Here is a 23,093-nt window from a genome sequence, read left to right on the forward strand (position 1 = left end):
GTTAATAAAATTGTTTGAACAAGAAAAAATCTAACAAAGATTGTAACCCTTCCAATTGTATATTTGACCAGGACTGAACTTTTTAAATGAATACTGAATTTTCAAATGTACTAGCCTACCCGCCCTTTTGCTAATCTCCCAATTAGATTACTAAGACAATAAATAAATACCCCAATTTCTTACATAAATGAATGGTATGTGATATGCCAAGTCTTGGGAATTGTGCCTTCTGCACTGCAGAGCGGGAGAGTCTGTCTCTGACCAACCATATCCCTACTTGGTGATGTGGGCACTTCCCATTGATGATAAGTAGACTCTATTAGTGTGGTCCTCAAAGGCCACTGACGACTTTAGCAATGACAAGAGGACATCACAATGAGGGATGGCACCAAGACCAGTCAACGGTGAGTCTGAAGTACAGCAGTGGATCACTGGTCTCCTCTACCAGAAAAGGTGCTGTAGAGGATCATGTGATGTTAGACTCAGGTGAATATAAAATGGTGTTAATGTTTTTTTTTTAAATTTGTGAATGAATAGGAGCAAGGTGAGTGTGTAGGCAGAGCCTTAGTTAAGGCACCCACTTGGTGGGGAATACACGCACAGGCCTCAACAAAGCGGAAACGTTTGGTTTGCTATTCATAGTTGAGACACTTATAAAAATCAAACAATGCCATGGTATAGTACAGGCATTTCGGACTGGCTCTTGATACTTTTATACTATTATGTTACCGGAAGATGGCTCATGCTGGAAGTGTGGCAAAATGCTAGATGACTGGATCACAATAATCCTCTGCAAGGGATCTTTGGAAGGTCCCTACTCCCCAGGAACCTTTCCCTGCAATAAGCTAACCAGTGGGTGCCTCTCCCTGCCCTACCACTTGCTCAATGTGCATCTGAATGACAGGGGATCCCTATTTAAAGGCTTTTGTTAAGATGGACACCTGAACTCCTGCAGGGCTTTGGCATCAAGACAGACATTTGCCTTCTTCATACAGAACTAATAGAGTCTCTAAGAGGACAATTTCCCTTTAAAATGGTTGTGAACCCTTATATATCCAAATAAAGTGACTGGCCTCAGGTAATACAGAGAGATGAAACAAATCCTCCTACATAAGTTGTACCTGTTTATCTGCAGTCTTCTCTTCTCTACAGTTGTTCAGAATTTTGTCTGAGAGTTCAGAAAAAAGGGCACAGAGAGCTGAAAATATACACTGAAGAGCTGAACCCTCCCCTCCACACAGCTCACAGGAACAGAGCGTAGGCTGTTAATCTGATGGAGCTTCTGCCCCTGTCACCATTTTTCTTTTGATGTCAAAAAACTTTTCAGAAATGATTCATGCTGATAGCAGAGGAATGAGGCAGCAGCCAGAAATGACACTTAGTGCTCCTAATTGAGAAAAGTACACACTATAGAGGGATATTCTTTGTAGATATTTTAGGTTTACAGTCACTTTAAGGCCCTTTTCACATGAGCAGTCCAATTGAGTCAGTCTGTCGTTTTTTCAGGAGAACCCCATTGGACCCTCCATCCTCCTCTATGGGCAGTTGGATGTAAATGAACTTGTGTACGTTTATGTCCAGCTACCTCCAATCCAATACGGCAAAAACAAGCGGAAGGGGGACTCTTCCCCTCCATCTGGCCGGATCGGGGCCACAGAGCAGTCGGGTGTAAATGAACAGCTGGTGCCCATAGAGCAGAGCTGGCTGTTTTGATGTCCACTCTGTGTACTTAGAGAGGACATGGACCTGTCATCTGGCTGCTTTGCTCAGCTCAGCAGGGGATCAAAGGACAGATCTCCTGTTGAAAAAAAAATGGATCCAGCCCATGTAAAAGGGGCCTAACAGACACCCCTTCCTGTAGAATTGGCACAGTTCCACCTACAGAAAAGAATAATACCTGCACCTGCCAACAAATGTGGTGGGGGGGGGGACTGGGGGAAGAGATGCTTCACATTTAATATATTCATGTTAGAGCGTACCCTTAGCTCAATTTGTTCAATGCACTGGCAGTTCGGAATGCATATAATGGTAATGTGAGGTGACAGACTGTACATGTGAACTTTTGTCAGAATACAAATGCTAACAAATTACATATCCATGCAACCGGTCAAGTTTTCTAATGTATACTATTCATACTTTGTCTCTGCCTTGTTTTGAGAACAACAAAGATGCAGTTTTATTTTACTGATGGCAAAAGATCATACCAGCTTTTAAGATGAGTACAATAGGCCTTGTTTTTCCGATGAAGGGCTGAAAGCTTCAGTGTTGAATAGCTTAGATAAAAGGTGATTTTTTCATGTTTGAAGTTACATTACCATATTGCTATTATTTTTTTTAAATTCTTCTTTTTTCTCTTCTTTTCATTCCACATAAAAAAAAAAAAAGAAAGAACCCAAATAACTATGTTGAGGCTTTTATTTAGCAATTTCGAAGAGCAATGTTGACCCGAAACTTCAAAAACTCTCAAATCAGACCACATCTTACATTAATTTGTTAGCACTGAACTAGTGAAAACAATTAGCTGATAGGTCGTATTTGACAAAAGTTTCTTTCAATGGTACTACCTAAGTGTTTGCTGTTCAGAAAATTACAGAAGATCAATTGTTTTCCAATAGATTTGGTTAAATCTGCTCCAGTAAGATGTAAAAGACACAAATTAATGCAGTTCTGTATTCTTGAATACATCATTAACTGCTTCAATATCGGAGACTATCATCCCCTTCCTGCATAGGCCATTGTTCAGATTTCGGTGCTATCACACTTTGAATGACAATTATTCGGTCATGCAGCACGTTACCCAAATTAAATTTGTATAAATAATTAACCACTTCCTGACCTCCCAATAGCAGAACTACTTCTACTGGGCCATAGTGCTGCGCAAAATCACGTATATATACGTGATTTTGTATTTCCGAGTAGGGGGTGCACGCGTCCTACCCGACCGACTGTCGATCACGGGTCCGGGCCAGAAATTCGCCACCGGCACCCAGCGATCGCCGAGGAACACTGACAGGAGAGAGGTCTGTATGTAAACAATAGAAATCTCTCCCTCGTCAGCTTCAGCATGCTGCTTTGTATTGCTCTGCTATGCAGAGCAATAAAAAGCAGTGTGCTTGCACAGTAAAACACAGCACACATTAAAACACACACAATACACAGTTAACCCCTTCCTGCCCAGTGTCAGTACAATTTCAGTGCTTTTTATTAGCACCGATTACTGTATTGGTTAGTTAGTCAATTCCCCTCAGTGTCAGAATGCCTGCCGCAATCCCGCTATAAGTCGCTGATCGCCGCCATTATTAGTATATAACAAAAAAAAATTCAAGTACATATACCGCCATTTGTAGACGCGATAACTTTCATGTAAACCAATTCATTTACACGTATTGGGAATTTTTTTAGCAAAGACATGGAGCAGAATACATTTTGGCCTAAATTCATGACAAAATTAGATTTTTTACATTTTTTTACTGGATATGTTTTATAGCAAAAAGTCAAATATATATATATATATATATATATTTTTTTTTAAATTGTCAGTCTTTTTTTGTTTATAGTGCAAAAAATGAAAAACCGCAGAGGCGATCAAATACCGAAAAAAAGCTCTAATTGTGGGGAAAAAAGGGCAAAAAATTTAATTTGGGTGCAGTGTTGACTCCGCAACGCAGTAGCAGCCATGAGCTTGTGTCTATTTTGTCTATTTTGTTTAGCAGAATCAGACGGCCTCTCCACTTTTACAGAACTCTCAAGTTGACACCCCACATCACATTCTTGGGAGCCAGGGAACCCAACAAACAGCATCAGCATGGCAAGTGGGAGGACATAAAAAAAATTATATCAAATACTACCACATGTATGCTGCCATGTTGGCACCAGGAAAATTGTATTAAATACTTACCATAATGTTCCATTCCTAGCGCCAATCCATGGCAGTATACATCCTATAGAATGCTGACATGTTGGCACCAGGATTTCTCAATTTCCTCTGCAGAATGTGAACCTAGAAGTGCTCAGCTCTGAGCTTTTCCAGGTTCATAGCTGTCAAAATCGTTGCACTCGATTGGCTGGAGCAGAGGGCAGCAGAGAAATTCTGGGTCTAATAGACCCCTAGGGGTTAATTCACTAAAACTGGAGCACTCAGAATCTGGTGCAGCTGTGCATGGTACCCAATCAGCTTCCAACTTCAGCTTATTCAACTAAGCTTTGACAATAAAACCTGGAAACTGATTGGTTTCTATGCAGAGCTGCACCAGATTTTGTATTCTCCATTTTTAGTAAATAACCCCTCTAATGTCTCCTTTAGGAGCATCTGTCCAATGTTATCACTAGAGATGAGCGAAGAAATGAAAAATTCGATTCGGCTGATTCGGCGAATTCCAGTGTGAAATTCGATTCGATGCGAATTTCTCCGCTACGAAGATGACTTATTTAAAGGGTTTCTAGGCTTCAGAGAGCCTTTAAATTAGTGCAGAACACTGTACCTTTAATTTAAATGCCCTTGGAGATGAGGAAGGAGAAGGAGAAGGAGAAGGATGAGAAGAAGGAGAAGGAGAAGGATGAGAAGAAGGAGAAGGAGAAGGGTGAGAAGAAGGAGAAGGATGAGAAGAAGGAGAAGGATGAGAAGAAGGAGAAGGAGAAGGATGAGAAGAAGGAGAAGGAGAAGGATGAGAAGAAGGAGAAGGAGAAGGATGAGAAGAAGGAGAAGGATGAGAAGAAGGAGAAGGATGAGAAGGAGAAGGATGAGAAGGAGAAGGATGAGAAGAAGAAGGCTGAGAATAAGGAGAAGGATGAGAAGAAGGAGAAGGAGAAGGATGAGAAGAAGGAGAAGGATGAGAAGAAGGAGAAGGAGAAGGATGAGAAGAAAGAGAAGGATGAGAAGGAGAAGGATGAGAAGAAGAAGGATGAGAAGAAGAAGGATGAGAAGAAGGAAAAGGATGAGAAGAAGAAGGATGAGAAGAAGGAGAAGGATGAGAAGAAGGAGAATGATGAGAAGAAGGAGAAGGATGATAAGAAGGACAAGGAAGAGAAGAAGGAGAAGGAGAAGGATGAGAAGAAGGAGAAGGATGAGAAGAAGGAGAAGGATGAGAAGAAGGAGAAGGATGAGAAGAAGGAGAAGGATGAGAAGAAGGAGAAGGAGAAGGATGAGAAGAAGGAGAAGGATGAGAAGAAGAAGGATGAGAAGAAGGATGAGAAGAAGGAGGAGAAGGATGAGAAGAAGAAGGATGAGAAGAAGGAGAAGGATGAGAAGAAGGAGAAGGAAGAGAAGAAGGAGAAGGAGAAGGATGAGAAGGAGAAGGATGAGAAGAAGGAGAAGGATGAGAAGAAGGAGAAGGAGAAGGATGAGAAGAAGGAGAAGGATGAGAAGAAGAAGGATGAGAAGAAGGATGAGAAGGATGAGAAGAAGGAGAAGGATGAGAAGAAGGAGAATGATGAGAAGAAGGAGAAGAAGGAGAAGGATGAGAAGAAGGAGAAGGATGAGAAGAAGGAGAAGGATGAGAAGAAGGAGAAGGATGAGAAGAAGGAGAAGGAGAAGGATGAGAAGAAAAAGGATGAGGAGAAGGAGAAGGATGAGAAGAAGGAGAAGGAGAAGGATGAGAAGAAGGAGAAGGATGAGAAGAAGGAGAAGGATGAGAAGAAGGAGAAGGAGAAGGATGAGAAGAAGGAGAAGGAGAAGGATGAGAAGAAGGAGAAGGAGAAGGATGAGAAGAAGGAGAAGGATGAGAAGAAGGAGAAGGATGAGAAGGAGAAGGATGAGAAGGAGAAGGATGAGAAGAAGAAGGCTGAGAATAAGGAGAAGGATGAGAAGAAGGAGAAGGATGAGAAGAAGGAGAAGGATGAGAAGAAGGAGAAGGAGAAGGATGAGAAGAAAGAGAAGGATGAGAAGGAGAAGGATGAGAAGAAGAAGGATGAGAAGAAGAAGGATGAGAAGAAGGAAAAGGATGAGAAGAAGAAGGATGAGAAGAAGGAGAAGGATGAGAAGAAGGAGAATGATGAGAAGAAGGAGAAGGATGATAAGAAGGAGAAGGAAGAGAAGAAGGAGAAGGAGAAGGATGAGAAGAAGGAGAAGGATGAGAAGAAGGAGAAGGATGAGAAGAAGGAGAAGGATGAGAAGAAGGAGAAGGATGAGAAGAAGGAGAAGGAGAAGGATGAGAAGAAAAAGGATGAGGAGAAGGAGAAGGATGAGAAGAAGGAGAAGGAGAAGGATGAGAAGAAGGAGAAGGATGAGAAGAAGGAGAAGGATGAGAAGAAGGAGAAGGAGAAGGATGAGAAGAAGGAGAAGGAGAAGGATGAGAAGAAGGAGAAGGAGAAGGATGAGAAGAAGGAGAAGGATGAGAAGAAGGAGAAGGATGAGAAGGAGAAGGATGAGAAGGAGAAGGATGAGAAGAAGAAGGCTGAGAATAAGGAGAAGGATGAGAAGAAGGAGAAGGAGAAGGATGAGAAGAAGGAGAAGGATGAGAAGAAGGAGAAGGAGAAGGATGAGAAGAAAGAGAAGGATGAGAAGGAGAAGGATGAGAAGAAGAAGGATGAGAAGAAGAAAGATGAGAAGAAGGAAAAGGATGAGAAGAAGAAGGATGAGAAGAAGGAGAAGGATGAGAAGAAGGAGAATGATGAGAAGAAGGAGAAGGATGATAAGAAGGAGAAGGAAGAGAAGAAGGAGAAGGATGAGAAGAAGGAGAAGGATGAGAAGAAGGAGAAGGATGAGAAGAAGGAGAAGGATGAGAAGAAGGAGAAGGATGAGAAGAAGGAGAAGGAGAAGGATGAGAAGAAGGAGAAGGATGAGAAGAAGAAGGATGAGAAGAAGGATGAGAAGAAGGAGGAGAAGGATGAGAAGAAGAAGGATGAGAAGAAGGAGAAGGATGAGAAGAAGGAGAAGGAAGAGAAGAAGGAGAAGGAGAAGGATGAGAAGGAGAAGGATGAGAAGAAGGAGAAGGATGAGAAGAAGGAGAAGGATGAGAAGAAGGAGAAGGAGAAGGATGAGAAGAAGGAGAAGGATGAGAAGAAGAAGGATGAGAAGAAGGATGAGAAGGATGAGAAGAAGGAGAAGGATGAGAAGAAGGAGAATGATGAGAAGAAGGAGAAGAAGGAGAAGGATGAGAAGAAGGAGAAGGATGAGAAGAAGGAGAAGGATGAGAAGAAGGAGAAGGATGAGAAGAAGGAGAAGGAGAAGGATGAGAAGAAAAAGGATGAGGAGAAGGAGAAGGATGAGAAGAAGGAGAAGGATGAGAAGGAGAAGGAGAAGGATGAGAAGAAGGAGAAGGAGAAGGATGAGAAGAAGGAGAAGGATGAGAAGAAGGAGAAGGATGAGAAGGAGAAGGAGAAGGATGAGAAGGAGAAGGATGAGAAGAAGGAGAAGGAGAAGGATGAGAAGAAGGAGAAGGAGAAGGATGAGAAGAAGGAGAAGGATGAGAAGAAGGATGAGCAGAAGGAGAAGGATGAGAAGAAGGAGAAGGATGAGAAGAAGGAGAAGGATGAGAAGAAGGATGAGAAGAAGGATGAGAAGAAGGAGAAGGATGAGAAGAAGGACAGTTCTGTGACAGTTTCTGTCTATTTCTGACAGTTCTGGGACATTCACTCCATACAGCGGTTTCAACCGCTGTATGGAGGGAATGTCATAGAACTGTCAGAAATAGACTATTAATGACAGTTCTGGGACTGTCCTTCCATGCAGCGGTTGAAACATTGTATGTATTTGTTTCCATAAATGGATCCATTTATGGAAACAAATACATACAATGTTTCAACCGCTGCATTGAAGGACAGTCCCAGAACTGTCATTAATAGTCTATTTCTGACAGTTCCATGACATTCCCTCCATACAGCGGTTAAAACAGCTGTATGCAGTGAATGTCCCAGAACTGTCATAAATAGTCTATTTCTGATAGATCTGGGACATTCACTCCATACAGCTGTTTTAACCGCTGTATGGAGGGAATGTCATGGAACTGTCAGAAATAGACTATTAATGACAGTTCTGGGACTGTCCTTCCATACAGCGGTTGAAACATTGTATGTATTTGTTTCCATAAATGGATCCATTTATGGAAACAAATACATACAATGTTTCAACCGCTGCATGGAAGGACAGTCCCAGAACTGTCATTAATAGTCTATTTCTGACAGTTCCATGACATTCCCTCCATACAGCGGTTAAAACAGCTGTATGCAGTGAATGTCCCAGAACTGTCATAAATAGTCTATTTCTGATAGATCTGGGACATTCACTCCATACAGCTGTTTTAACCGCTGTATGGAGGGAATGTCATGGAACTGTCAGAAATAGACTATTAATGACAGTTCTGGGACTGTCCTTCCATGCAGCGGTTGAAACATTGTATGTATTTGTTTCCATAAATGGATCCATTTATGGAAACAAATACATACAATGTTTCAACCGCTGCATTGAAGGACAGTCCCAGAACTGTCATTAATAGTCTATTTCTGACAGTTCCATGACATTCCCTCCATACAGCGGTTAAAACAGCTGTATGCAGTGAATGTCCCAGAACTGTCATAAATAGTCTATTTCTGATAGATCTGGGACATTCACTCCATACAGCTGTTTTAACCGCTGTATGGAGGGAATGTCATGGAACTGTCAGAAATAGACTATTAATGACAGTTGTGGGACTGTCCTTCCATACAGCGGTTGAAACATTGTATGTATTTGTTTCCATAAATGGATCCATTTATGGAAACAAATACATACAATGTTTCAACCGCTGCATTGAAGGACAGTCCCAGAACTGTCATTAATAGTCTATTTCTGACAGTTCCATGACATTCCCTCCATACAGCGGTTAAAACAGCTGTATGCAGTGAATGTCCCAGAACTGTCATAAATAGTCTATTTCTGACAGTTCTGGGACATTCACTCCATACAGCGGTTTCCGGCAAAAAGTGTATGTGCAGAGTTCCTCTATTCTGCAGATACACTTAGAGGAGCTCTGCAGATACACTTAGAGGAGCTCTGCACATACACTTTTTTCCGGTTTGGAATTATTCTTATTTTCATCCTACTTCTTCTTCTTCTTCTTCATCCTCATCCTCATCCTCTTCTTCTTCTGAGGATGAGGATGAAGAAGAAGAAGAAGAAGAAGAAGAAGAAGTAGGATGAAAATAAGATTAATTCCAAGCCGGCAAAAAGTGTATGTGCAGAGCTCCTCTAAGTGTATCTGCAGAGCTCCTCTAAGTGTATCTGCAGAATAGAGGAACTCTGCACATACACTTTTTGCCGGCTTGGAATTATTCTTCTTTTCATCCTACTTCTTCTTCTTCTTCTTCTTCATCCTCATCCTCAGAAGAAGAGGATGAGGATGAGGATGAGGATGAGGAAGAAGAAGAAGAATGAAAAGAAGAATAATTCCAAGCCGGCAAAAAGTGTATGTGCAGAGTTCCTCTATTTCTGACAGTTCTCTCACAGCTTCTTCACATGTACAGCGGTTGAAATATCTGTATCCTAAATGGAAACTAATAGATACAAATTGTATCTATTAGTTTCCATTTAGGATACAGATGTTTCAACCGCTGTACATGTGAAGAAGCTGTGAGAGAACTGTCAGAAATAGAGGAACTCTGCACATACACTTTTTGCCGGCTTGGAATTATTCTTCTTTTCATCCTACTTCTTCTTCTTCTTCTTCTTCTTCTTCTTCTTCATCCTCATCCTCATCCTCTTCTTCTGAGGATGAAGAAGAAGAAGAAGTAGGATGAAAAGAAGAATAATTCCAAGCCGGCAAAAAGTGTATGTGCAGAGTTCCTCTATTTCTGACAGTTCTCTCACAACTTCTTCACATGTACAGTGGTTGAAACATCTGTATCCTAAATGTAAACTAATAGATACAATGTTTCAACCGCTAAACATGTGTTCCTTCTGTCAGAGAACTGTCAGAAATAGCGGAGCTCACTGCAGGGACACTTTTGCCGGCTGATCGGGAAATGTTCGATTCGCGCACCCGAAGTAGGCAAAATTTCGGTTTCGACACGAATCGAATATTTCCTGAAATTCGACTCGAATTCCGGTTCGCCTAGTTCGATTCGCTCATCTCTAGTTATCACATAGAAGGCTGGTAATGAAAAAAAATTATATGAAAAAAAGTGTTCAATTAACCTAAGTTATAATGAAAAGAAAAGAAAGAAAGAAAGAAAGAAAGAAAGAAAGAGAAAGAAAGAAAGAAAGATAATTTTTTCTTTCACTTCAGCATACGTATTGATATAAAGGTGTTTTTATTTCTAAGTCCCTCATTTATAGTTAATGCTATACGAATGCACTGTAAAGGCTCCTTAAACATGTCCTATTGATAATTTTGAGCACTGGTAATTTTTTTGTGGTTTTGCAGGCACACAAAGTTTTGAGTTTTGACATTTTTGATATTTATTTACCTTGCACAACCCTCATCATTTATTTTGTACAATAAAACGAAAATTAAATTGTGTTCATGTGCACTAAAGTTCATGGAAATATAGATCTGATAAACAGTTGTGCTAATGTAGTGTGACATAAAAAATTACAACTACCATATTTTTATTCTACAGTGCATCTGCATTCAGAAAATATATAAATGTTTGGTGGTTTTAAGCAATTGTCTAGCCCAAAAAAATGCAGATTTAACATGCATTTAAAAAATGCAAGATGCAAGGTGAAAGATGTTAAAATAATTACTCATTTTTTTTAATTTGATTTAATTATAAAAGTTTTTTTATTATTTTATTTTTCTGATTTGTCCTGCACCGTTCCAGTAGCTTCCTATCAAACATTACTTCCCTCTCCATTCAACAACTTCATTAATTTTAGTAGAAGAGAAAATTGTCTACTGGGAGGTTTTATAAGGGAACTAATCAATCTAATTAACTCTAATTGATTAGGTTAATAATTTATCAATTAAGTCCCATTACTTAACTGTTTAGCTCCTGAAACATGCACTTATCTGTCATCTGTTTTACCAACAGTGGAGCACACATACTTGTTAATCCAGGGCTAGGAACGGTGAGATTACGGCACATGACATTCTGGAATATAATCCGTGCCTTACAGAGGAACTCTAGACACACATGAAAAGTTTGCAGAGGATATAGCCTGAACTGTTCTGATTTTCATTTATCATTTGTGGCCCGCTGCCAAATATTTAAATCTCTGCAGTTACTGAGATTCTAATCTTCTGACTCAACCTGAAGATCTTATTTGGAATATTTTCCTAAAAGCTGAACTCCAGACAGATATAAATGGCACAAATTAAAGCAGCTCTGTATTCATTAATACCTAGTTAAATAGTTTTTTTGTGTTAAAGCATTTTATTGGGTTGTAGTGATGAATACAGAAGAAGAAGAATACAATAAAATAGACAAAGTAAGTATGCAAATTCTTATACAGGGTTTATGTAGTGCCAACGGATTGTACATTGATTCATCCAGTGATCTCATGCAGTGCTCAGGTTAGATAGTCCATTAGGTGCCAGTATCTGTGGTTGATGTGCCTGTGCGTCCATGTATATGCTGTTTACACTTGCTTAGTTAAGCTCCAACGCACACGTTTCTACACATGTGCATGAAAATGAGCGTGATCTCTCTAAAAGCTGGCATTAGGTTCCATCTTGACAATGATACAGGGAAGAGCTGTAAGGCTAGGTTCACACCTATGCAGTTATTTATTTCAGGTACTTATATAGCGCCATCAATTTACGCAGCGTTTTATATATATATTGTACATTCACATCAGTCCCTAACCCTCAAGGGGCGTACAATCTAAGGTCTCTAATTCACATTCATACATACACATACTAGAGCCAATTTAGACAGGAGCCAATTAACCTACCAGCATGTCTTTGGAGTGTGGGAGGAAACCGGAGTACCCAGAGGAAACCCACACAGGCACAGGGAGAACATGCAAACTCTAGGCAGGTAGTGTCATGGTTGGTATTCGAACCAATGACCCTAGTACTGCTAGGCGGAAATGCTAACCATTTAGCCACCCACTTTAAATGTTTGGGATTTTATGGTCTTGCATTGGCTATATATGTTTGTTTAATCACTTTCTGCCTGCAGTTTGTGTGCGATTTATTTCTGTAGTGCTTTTTGCGGTGCATTTTGTATTTTTGATGCGGTTTGCTTCTTTTCTTGTTGCTAGGCAGATTAAAACTCATCAAAAATGCTGCAAAAATGCACTATATGCTTTCTACAGCGTCTCCATTGACGTCTATAGAACCAAAAACACAACTTTTTGTGTTTAAAAAAGTCCCTCCTGACGCTTTCTAAAAAACACAGGGATGTGAAAGCGTCCCATAGGAAAGGTTGGACAGAAAAGCAGTTCTATTGGCAGGTAAAATTGTGTATCACACAGTAGATATATATATATATATGTATATGTGTGTGTGTGTGTGTGTGTAGCGCTACCTTCATGAGGGCTGCTGTAAGATAGACCCCAAAGGTTGCCCTGACCTTGCAAGCCTCCTGACACCTCTGACGACCTGGGTTCAGACATAATGTACAAGTCATGATTTTAAAGACACCAAATTGCAGTAAATTGAGTATTTACTAATGGTTCTTTGGTTGCAGACAGTTAAATCAAACATTTCTTAAGACAGTAACCCGATTTACTAATCCCAAAGTGAAACACAAAGGTATCTGCAGTAGTGAACACAACAAGATAACAGTCTTTCAAATATAATCAAAAAGAGCCTTGGACCTCAAGTATGAATGGGAGAAGAAAGACCTTTATTAGTGTCAGACTGCTGCCTTAGAATCCTGATGCCACAGGCATGAAAATATCAACACTCTTTGAGAAAGCTAGATGTATAATATATACTATAAACTAATTCTAAATAGAGTTCCTCTTAAGTATTAGCACCAATGTGAGGCAGAGTCCTTGGCTTGAAGATTAGTGAAAGGGAGTCTTGGAGACACGAGCGTCCTGAATCTACGGCTAGCTCAATGGAGCCCCAAAGAAACTGCCGTGCAATGGCGATCACCAATGCCTGATAATGTAGGTAAATTACTCCAGGTAAAGTTGACAGATTTACAATCAGAGGTATGGTAAAAGTGTCTGCGTGCGGTGTCCATAGTGAAGAGTGTACACAGTGTGGGCTTCAGCCTGCTCACCAATCCTGATGACACTGTGGCTCAAGGGATTCAGGATGTCCTGGAAGGGCTCTCACAGAATTTGCACCAGCTTATGGGCTTCAGGCCTAGCCCCATGCTCCACTGGGACTTCTATGTAACTGTGGCAGTGATTCTGCTAACTGACTCTGAAAAGTCACTCCATCGACAGGGGAAGCTGGGATGGGTGATCTGCTTGTAGATATGTAACTCTCCCACTGAAGATCCTCCACATTGTCTGGACCTCACGGCCTACTAAACTCTCACAAGCAGCCGGGTCTCTGCCCTCAGCTTTGACCCGTGGTCCCAAGAGAAAGCACATCTTCCGGGGTATGATTTATATATCCTCTCCCAATACTCCACTTTCTCTTCCAGCCATCTGGAACTTGAAGTTCACAACAGTATTGGTCCCTTTGGAAATCCAGCCTTCTGAATTACATGTCCCACAATCCTCTGCTCATCTCACAATTCTCAGCTCTTTTGTTGGGCCCTCCTCTCTCTCTCTGTGCCTCTGAACAATATTTCACTGTCGTAGCCAAATACTAGAGGGAGCTCTAGCTCAGCATAGTTCTTATATATGAATGTCTTGCTATGGCACAGGTAATGTATATATATATAGGTAAATACACTATATTGCCGAAAGTATTGGTCGGCCTGCCTTTACTCGCACATAAACTTTAACGGCATCCCACTCTTAGTCCGTAGGGTTCAATATTGAGTTGGCCCCGCCCTTTGCAGCTATAACAGCTTCAACTCTTCTGGGAATGTTGTCCACAAGGTTTAGGAGTGTGTCTATGGAAATGTCTGACAATTCTTCCAGAAACGCATTTGTGAGGTCAGGCACTGATGTCTGACGAGAAGACCTGGCTCACAGTCTCCGTTCTAATTCATCCCAAAGATGTTCTGTTGGGTTGAGGTCAGGACTCTGTGCAGGCCAGTCAAGTTCCTCCACCCCAAACTTACTCATCCATGTATTTATTTACCTTGCTTTGTGCACTGGTGCACAGTCATGTTGGAACAAGAAGGGGTCATCCCCAAACTGTTCCCACAAAAATGGGAACATGAAATTGTCCAAAATGTCTGGGTATGCTGACACCTTAAGAGTTCCCCTCACTGGAACTAAGGAGCCAAGCCCAACCCCTGAAAAACAACCGATCTCCTGGAAACCTCCAAAACCAGACACATCCATCAGATTGCCAGACAGAGAAGTGTGATTCCTCAACTCCAGAGAACACGTCTCCACTGCTCTAGAGTCCAGTGGCAGCATGCTTTACACCACTGCATCCAACGCTTTGCATTGCACTTGGTGTAAGGTTTGGATGCAGCTGCTTGGCAATGGAAACCCATTCCATGAAGCTCTCTACGCACTGTTGTGCCAATCTGAAGGCCACATGAAGTTTGGAGGTCTTTAGCTATTAACTCTGCAGATAGTTGGTGACTTCTACACACTGTGCGCTTCAGCACCACTCTGTCATTGTACATGGCCTACCACTTTGTGGCTGGGCTGCTGCTGTTCCAAGTTGCTTCCACTTTGTTATATTACCACTAACAGTTGACTGTGGAATATTTAATAACATGAAAATTTCACAGATGAACTTATTGCACAGGTGGCAACCTATCTCGGTACCACGCTTGAATTCAATGAGCTCCTGAGAGCGACCCATTCTTTCACAAATATTTGTAGAAGTGGTCGGCATGCCTAGGTGCTTGAATTTATACAACTGTGGTCATGAAGGTGATTGGAACACCTGAATCCAATGATTTAGTGTATATATACATTCATCGAGTACTTATTAGGTACACCTTGCTAAAAATATCCCCCACACCATTACACCACCACCAGCCTGAGACATTGATACAAGCAGGATGGATCCATGCTTTCATGTTGTTTACACCAAATTCTGATCCTACCATCTGAATGTCACAGCTGAAATCGAATGCCCATTCTCCACTGGCACTGCCACCCACTGGATATTTTTTCCTTTTTCAGACCATGCTCTGAAAACCCTAGAGATAGTTGTGCATGAAAATCCCAGTAGATCAGCAGTCTTTGAAATATTCAGACAAGCCCATCTGGGACCAACAACCATGCCAAGTTCAAAGTCACTTAAATTCCCTTTCTTTCCCATTCTGATGCTTGTTTGAGCTTCAGCAAGTCGTCTTCACCACGTATAGATGCCTAACTGCATTGAGTTGCTGCCATGTGATTAGCAATTTGTGTTACCAAACAATTGAAGAGGTGTACCTAATAAAGTGGCCACTAAGTATATATATGCAGAGCTCAGTGAGGAGCGTTCTGAGAGCTGATTGGAGGGAAGGGACACATCCCCTTCACACAGCACACAGGAACAGAGCTGAGGCTCTCAATCACAGGCTTTGGCCTGGAGCTCCCTCCCCTGTCACCATTTTTCTCTTGATGTCAGGAAAACCTGTCAGACGTGACTCATGCTGACAACAGAGGAAGCAGCAGACAGAAATGACACTTAATGCTCTTAAATGAGACAAGTACATACTATAGAAGGATATGCTTTGTTCATATATCTGTCTGAGGTGTACAGCCACTTTAAGGCCTCTTTAATCATTGAAAAATTAAAGCAGTTGCTATGGGCCCATTGGGTTAAGGGGGCCACCACTAGAACCTCCACTCAAATTAAGTACTTCATCTTAACTTAGACTGAGAGGAAGGGTTCCACACTACCGATTACAGTGATGAGCAATGGTACTCCAGGAAAGTAGGAAGCCTAGTGTACTGATTACAGTGATGGATGGCGGAATTCCATAACAGCCGAATATTTCTGTGATCGGTGCAGAGGGACAGGACAGGTCCTGCTCTGCTGGACAGAGTGATGGGCAGCACCACTCATGCCAGTCTCAATTCAGATTTATAATACATTATTAATCCCAAAGGGAAATTATTAATGTATTGATATAGTGGGTATGTACAGATCATTTACAGTAGATGCCTGAAAATGACAACTCTTTTCTGGTATTTTTGTGGAATAAAACTTCATATCAGGGGCAGACTGACAACTCATGGGGCCCCCGGGCAATAGGGGATCATGGGGCCCCTGTGTCTTTGCCCAAACTCAAAAAAGCCTATGAAAAGGGTACCAGGGGCATCTCTTGGGGCCCCCTACTGACCTTGGGCCCTCGGGCAGTGCCTGAGTTTCCAAATGGTCAGTCCGCCCCTGCTTCATATAGACTGCACAAATTAAGCTGGTGTCCTCCTCTTTTTAACTTCTTATTGATCCCCTGGTTAATGAAGAGCAGCCTTCAGGGTCTTTACAATGATACCACAATATAGTATACCTCTACGGAGTCTGGTGTTCCTACACCAGGATTGATACTCTGCAGTCTGGAACTGAGCATATATATTATATTTTAGGGCAGGTAAATATGTATGTATTTCTACTGCATATTTCGACTCTAGACTCTTGCCTGGAGTTCTGCTTTAACCCTAGTTAGTTTGCCTCTGTCATCACAGCTCTGTTCATTGCTACAGAAATTACTGCAGGGCAAATCATTTGTCATCGCAGGTGCACAAATTAGCAGAAAGAAAATGCAGAGGTATGCATTTCTGGACCACTGAATTGAGGACTTGGCATTGACACGAGCTGTGCTTACAGTAACCTCCATTTAGCACAGAGATGAGCAGAATTTCATTGATGGCTATTGAAGGGCTAGGGCTGTCAATTCCAGTGTAAGCCTTAGGGTGTGAAAATCACAGATCACCAACCCAATTTAAGGGCAGCTTTAAAGTGATGGTAAGAAAAAGGAGAGAAGCGCCTCTAAGTGCAATAAGTCTTTTAATTCAAGTCTAAATGTAGAAACACTCACATGTGTGAAGTAATCATAAGCATAAAAACCGTGGTTAACAATAGTTAACGGTGGGGTGGTAACCCGGGTGAAGAGCCGTCATCTCTCTGCGATGTGGGGAGGTCAGCTCTCGGCTGGAACAGCGTGGTGGCTGGAGGGGGAACAGCGGTGAGGCCAGCCTTCATGCACGTCCTCCCTCAGAGCCGGATGGAACGCACGCTGGAACGTAGCGGCGGCGTGGCCGTGATGACGTCAGATCCCAGGGTGCACTGCGACGCGTTTCGGAGCATGCACTGGCCGTGGAAGGTGGAAGTGCACTCCTTTTTCAAGCACTCCTTTTTCATCGCAGAGAGATGACGGCTCTTCACCCGGCTTACCACCCCACCGTTAACTATTGTTAACCACGGTTTTTATGCTTATGATTACTTCACATATGTGAGTGTTTCTACATTTAGACTTGAATTAAAAGACTTATTGCACTTAGAGGCGCTTCTCTCCTTTTTCTCATCTACAGAAGTTGCTACAGCTTATTTGGAAGCCTTGCCCTCAGTGCCACACGGAATCCTACGCTCTTCATACAGTAGCCACTAATACCACCATCACCCATACTACCATTTCCCAGGACTTTGCAGTGTTTGTGCTGTTACAACCCTTCCTCATTTTTTCTGAATTAAAGTGATGGTAACCTGAAGACTTTCTCCCCAGTCCTGTGTAACAGTGCCATGTGTCTGAGTGACCAGCCACCATGTATCAGCTGGGGAGAAAAATGAATCACTTGCTCTGGATGTACCATAGCTACGTGTGAGTAACAGAACAGAAAGGAAAGTACGCATTGGAGGTCTTAGGCTGGCCATACACTATACAATTTTCTGTTCAATTTCTGCCCAATTTCCTTTAGATTTACCTTCAAATATGTAGTGCAAGGCCCTGCCTAATTGGATACAATTGAAAGTCTTGTTCAAGTTTGATCTCATATTATATGGTCTTTGGTAAATCCAAAGCAATTTTCTAAAGAAAATTGTATAATGTATTGCCAGTCTAAAGTCCTCATGCACACTGGATTTTTTTAAAGCTGCTGTTTTTGGCTTTTGATGTTTTTTTCTACAGCCAGTAAACTCCCCAACATGTTATCCTATGTTTCCATGCACACATAGTCTGTAATCAGCGTTTTTTGGCTGGAAAACCCCCCAGAACTAGTAGGTTTCAAGAGGAGTTATTTAGCTGTAAAAACGCTCTAACGTAGAAAAACACGGAAAAACACGGTAAAACGCTGCAAACAAACATTTTTGGATGCCAAGTTCACACATCATTGAGCAAAAGTCGCAAAATCATTTTCAGTGTCTGATGACGAATTTCCCCCACAAATCATTATCACTCAATTCTGCAAGTGGTTCTGATTTACTATCGCTGTTCTCTAGCTGGTCTAAAACCGCTTTTGACCTAAAGGGACGCTGTTTGGACGCCATGGACGTTTCTCAGTTTCCAGGCAGAAAGAACGGTAAAAATGCAGGCAGGGCACAGGACAAAGCACTCGGGACAAAATGTATGTGAATGGTTTGATACAGTAATATTTTACTATGTGATTTTAGTGAATGTCACTTTTTGACATTTTTAAATTTCCTGCCAGTTCCGTCCCCGTACGTCCCGAGGTTTGCAGGGAACGGAACCTGGAAGACAGATGCCAGCATCGGCCGGAGGATATGGCCGGGGACACTGCAGGAGGGACATCGCAGGAACGCAGGACAAGGTAAGTGAAGAAGGGATCCCAGAGCAGCGCTGCAAGGTATTCCCGAGTGTAGCTCGGGGTTACCGCTTGTGGTGCTGAAACTTTACCCCGAGCTACACTCGGGAATACCGCCAGGGATGTTAATGTGATCCTGAGTTTTCCCATGCAAGGCAATAGGTGCACTTTGTCTTTACCTCCTTTACCTGCATATAATCACCTTGCTTTCACCTTCACCATAATTCTGTTCATCTGCCAGAAGAGAAGAAATCTAGCCCTTTGGTTAGGAATAATGCAAGCAAGCTTGGGGCTCAGGACTTTCTCCCCAATGGTATGTGACAGTGTTGGGTCAATCCCCAAGCAACAGCTGATGAGCAAGGTGAATGAGCCACTTAAAAAACAAAACAAGATTTACTGCATATTTCCCTTTGCTCTCTGTGGCTAAACACAGCAGCAAAAAGGAGATGAGCATGTGCAGCCTTGAAGTACAGTAGTTAGTGTTACTAAACCCACAACAGTACAATCAGTCTGTATATGCAGTAAAGCATGCATATTATACTCACTGTGGAACCTAAGGGGTTAATCCTCTATATTGTGTAAAAAGGCTGTTTGAACCTGTCTGCTCTGATTTTCCCCTTCTTCTACTGTCCCCAATCAATCTGCTGATAGAACAGAGCCTTGGGGGCAAGCTGCAAATGCTCAATTTGGTGTGTATTGCTAGAGAGTTTTTTTTTTCTTGGGAGAGTACATGTGATCAGCACAGGGCCAATCAGCAGTATCCAGAAAGAGGGGCAGGGGTCCTGCAGCCTCATAGGACAATTAGGGGAGAATGAAAACTCCTCCTACAAAAGGGCACTCCTACACTCATAACCAGTGCTCAGCCAGACACTGATAGATGTCACAAGACTGATATATACTGATAAGAAAATGTATTTAGTAGTTTTTATTTACTGAAACAATTGCATTTCCATGTTGTGTATACTGTGGGAGACCAGATATAGTGAATGCAGGGTCTGGGGAGACCAGATATAGTGAATGCAGGGTCCGGGGAGACCAGATATAGTGAATGCAGGGTCCGGGGAGACCAGATATAGTGAATGCAGGGTCCGGGGAGACCAGATATAGTGAATGCAGGGTCCGGGGAGACCAGATATAGTGAATGCAAGGTCCTAGGTTTAGTAATACTTTAAGTGAATATTTTACTTTGTCCAGCTTAGACAAAGCACTGGTTTACTTTAATAATGATCTCAACTACCCCCTCCAGCAACCATCATGACTCTTTACCCCCTCTCACCCTGCAAGGTAAGCTGGATTCTCAAGAACACAATGCAGCTCTTTGCTATGCATTACAGCTTGTACTTCTGGACAAAAGGGTAACACTACATGTGCTGTGCACTGTGAAGATCAGGTGAATGTGCATGTGCGTGTGCACGTGTTAGTAGCAATTAGCATGCACACTTGGAGTCCAGCAAACTATTTAAAAGGATGTGTCAATGGTAGAGGTTAGTAAACAGTCTTTAGATTGTTCTGTATGTCCTGAGACCTGATCTGTTATATTTGCCTTCCTTTGTATGACCTGGCTTCTCCCTGGACTTTGCCTCTGCTCTTTGCCTCTACCTTGCTCATCTGTTTACCCTGACATTGGCCTGTTTACTGGACTTGTCTCTGCCTGTCCTTTTTTTACTGCTTTGTCCAGCTGTTACTAACTTTGGGCTGCTTCTTGGACTTGCTGTGCCTGCTGATTTGGTCCCTCATTGCCAGGCTATCACTGACTGCTACCTGCTTTCACCTCCTGCTCTGGTGCCAAGTTGCTTCAGCATCTTATCCTGAGATCTGCGATTGCTCTGGCACTTATTCCACTCCATGCCCTCACGCTTTCTGTCTCTATCTTCAGGAGTGTTGGGCAGGAGTCAGGGGCGGACTGACAACTCATGGGGCCCCCGGGCAATAGGGGATCATGGGGCCCCTGTGTCCTTGCCAAAACTCAAAAAAGCCTATGAAAAAGGTACCAGGGGCATCTCATGGGGCCCTCTACTGACCCCGGGCCCTCGGGCAGTGCCCGAGTTTCCAAATGGTCAGTCCGCCCCTGGCAGGAGTTACAAGAGAGGTTTCCACAACATTCCATTCTTCACCATTTACGTGAAACACCCCTGCACTTTACCTCCCCTTCAACCCTAATCACTATAGGTTAAATAAAAAAAAAAAACTGCAGAGGGGAGATTCCTTTTTTGAGTACCCATGTCATCATTCCCTGATGACACAAATGCATTCAATTACTAGGTCCTCACAGGGTTCTGAAGATGGCAGGGGTATGTTGGTTATAAATTCATTCATATGGAGAAGAACATATGGGGAACTTTTCTAAACATCTTTTTATTCAGAGGGCCAAAATTTACAGATCTATAAGTAAAGAGGCTTTCCAGGTCAACTTCTCAAGCAGTAAAGGTAGTTTATCAACATGTACAGGTGCCACAGGTTCAGCTTCAACGGTTACAGAGCAATGAGAGATATGAGATATATCAGAGAGATATATCAGAAAATGCATCCATTAAGCTATAATTTTCTTTAAGTACTGAGCTATTGCTAACAGTCTTTCAAAATGGGCTTCCCTAGGCACTATGGCTTCCCATAGAAGCTGGACCTCTGCAGTTTTAGAACTTTCTTTTGGTGACACGCTTTGTCAACTAGATTCCCACCGGATTCCTAGTTTCAGGTGTTGTGAACCTCCTGGCTGCTCACCTATCCATCTGAAAGACATTTGGGGACCCTGTCTGTTCCTGATAAGATGGCTTCCTATCCCTAACTCAAATTTCCCAGTCCAGGGCCTGTTGGTGAAACAGAGTAGCACCTGTTTCCCAAAATCCCTCTGAAATCTCATAGGAACGCTGTGTCAATATGTGACACAGGCTTCCCCAAGATGGTGCCCAGTTCATTGGACACATTAGTGTTATTGTGGGCTCCCCCTAGTGCCAGTAGTAAGCGGTGATCTTGTGACAACTCTGTTTACTACTAAAACAAGAGGGGGAGGTGACCTAACAATTATAGGATCACTGTATTGTTCCTTGGTATAACCTAGTTGGAGCAATACCATAGTGCCTCACTTGGCGCCACCTGCCTACATGGGTTCCCATAGTATACTGAAGACTTCAATCTGCAGCACCATGATGTCACAATGCATGGGGAAGCAACAAGACCAGCAGGTGGACCTGGACTTTTTTACCGAACCATCATAAAGAAAAAAAAAGTTCATAAAAAAGTTGGTTAGCAGTTTTTTTTATTGTGATTGAGTGAGAGTCATGGGGTGTCAAGGCATTGAAGGTTTTTATTTAAATTTTTGCTCCTAAGTAACATTGCATCCAAATGAAGGGCTGACACTCTTTTTATCAGTGTGTGCTAAGTGTCATCTTTATTGCCTATGATCAGATTCTTCTACTCTGATTACCAGCATCTGAAGTTTGTCTGGTGGCTTTGTGTACCGTGTCAGTTCTGCAAATGCATGCCTGTCTTTATTTTTGATATTCCCGGCAATAGCACTGAATATTATAGTTGCTCCTATGTGAGCATAGCAGACATAAATTCACATTCTGAAATCAAAGGCCATTTCTTTCCTTACATTTATGAAAGTAGTGATAGTGAGAATGCAAATGAAACTGCCTTTGATATAGTAAAGTCTTTTGATCTGCAACACACTAAAATGGATATTTGTTTTTATCATTTTTTCATAGAGAATATAATGACGTTCTTTGAAGCTCTTGGCTTGCAGTAACCTGGAGTAAAACTGCAACATTTCAAACAACATTTCCAGGTGTCATCCAGCAGGGGGCGTTATCTCTGAGATGTGCCATCCCCCCAGCGTGGAGTCAGATAAGCTTTTAAGTCGAAAACCGCTGAGGGAGACTTACAATTCCAAAAGCTTAACGGCTGATTATTGGTAAGCAAAAACACAGAAACACAAGCATTTCAAACATTACCTTGTGTGTTCCATGTGGTTTTAATTTTATGTGTGAAATGAGAAAGGTAGCAAGTAAAAACCACAGCCTTGCTCAACAATTTCACACAAAAACTAAATCTGAAATGCAAGTTTCTTGTTGTATGTATTTAGCTGGCACTGACCAGGGTTATATTTACCAAAAGGACACTTAAGGGGGTTTGACCATGGCAGCAGGGTAAGAGGAACAGAGCTTTCTGTTGATCACCACCGGTTTTTTTTAATATGTAAATGAAAAAAGACCAGCAATTTTCTGTTATAAAACCTAATAACAAATTTCCTGTACATAATGGGGTTGGTTTACTAAAACTGGAGAGTGCAAAATCTGGAGCTGTTGTGCATGGTAGCAGGGGTGGACTGACAACTCATGGGGCCCCCGGGCAATAGGGGATCATGGGGCCCCTGTGTCCTTGCCCAAACTCAAAAAAGCCTATGAAAAAGGTACCAGGGGCATCTCATGGGGCCCCTTACTGACCC

General features: G+C 42.1%; 1 long non-coding RNA gene across 1 annotated transcript in view; it reads left to right on the top strand.

The window, feature by feature from the left end:
* LOC149456784 (uncharacterized) overlaps window positions 1-23,093 on the top strand; it is an 86,052-nt gene that overhangs the window by 59,552 nt on the left and 3,407 nt on the right. Inside the window, exon 2 of the long non-coding RNA XR_016313793.1 lies at window positions 22,354-22,559. This is a non-coding gene — a long non-coding RNA (uncharacterized LOC149456784). The remainder of the gene's footprint in view (window positions 1-22,353; window positions 22,560-23,093) is intronic.

The sequence above is a fragment of the Staurois parvus genome, unplaced genomic scaffold, assembly GCF_062004578.1.
Source record: "Staurois parvus isolate SC_StPar_1 unplaced genomic scaffold, SC_StPar_1.0 ptg000347l, whole genome shotgun sequence".
Lineage (NCBI taxonomy): Eukaryota > Metazoa > Chordata > Amphibia > Anura > Ranidae > Staurois > Staurois parvus.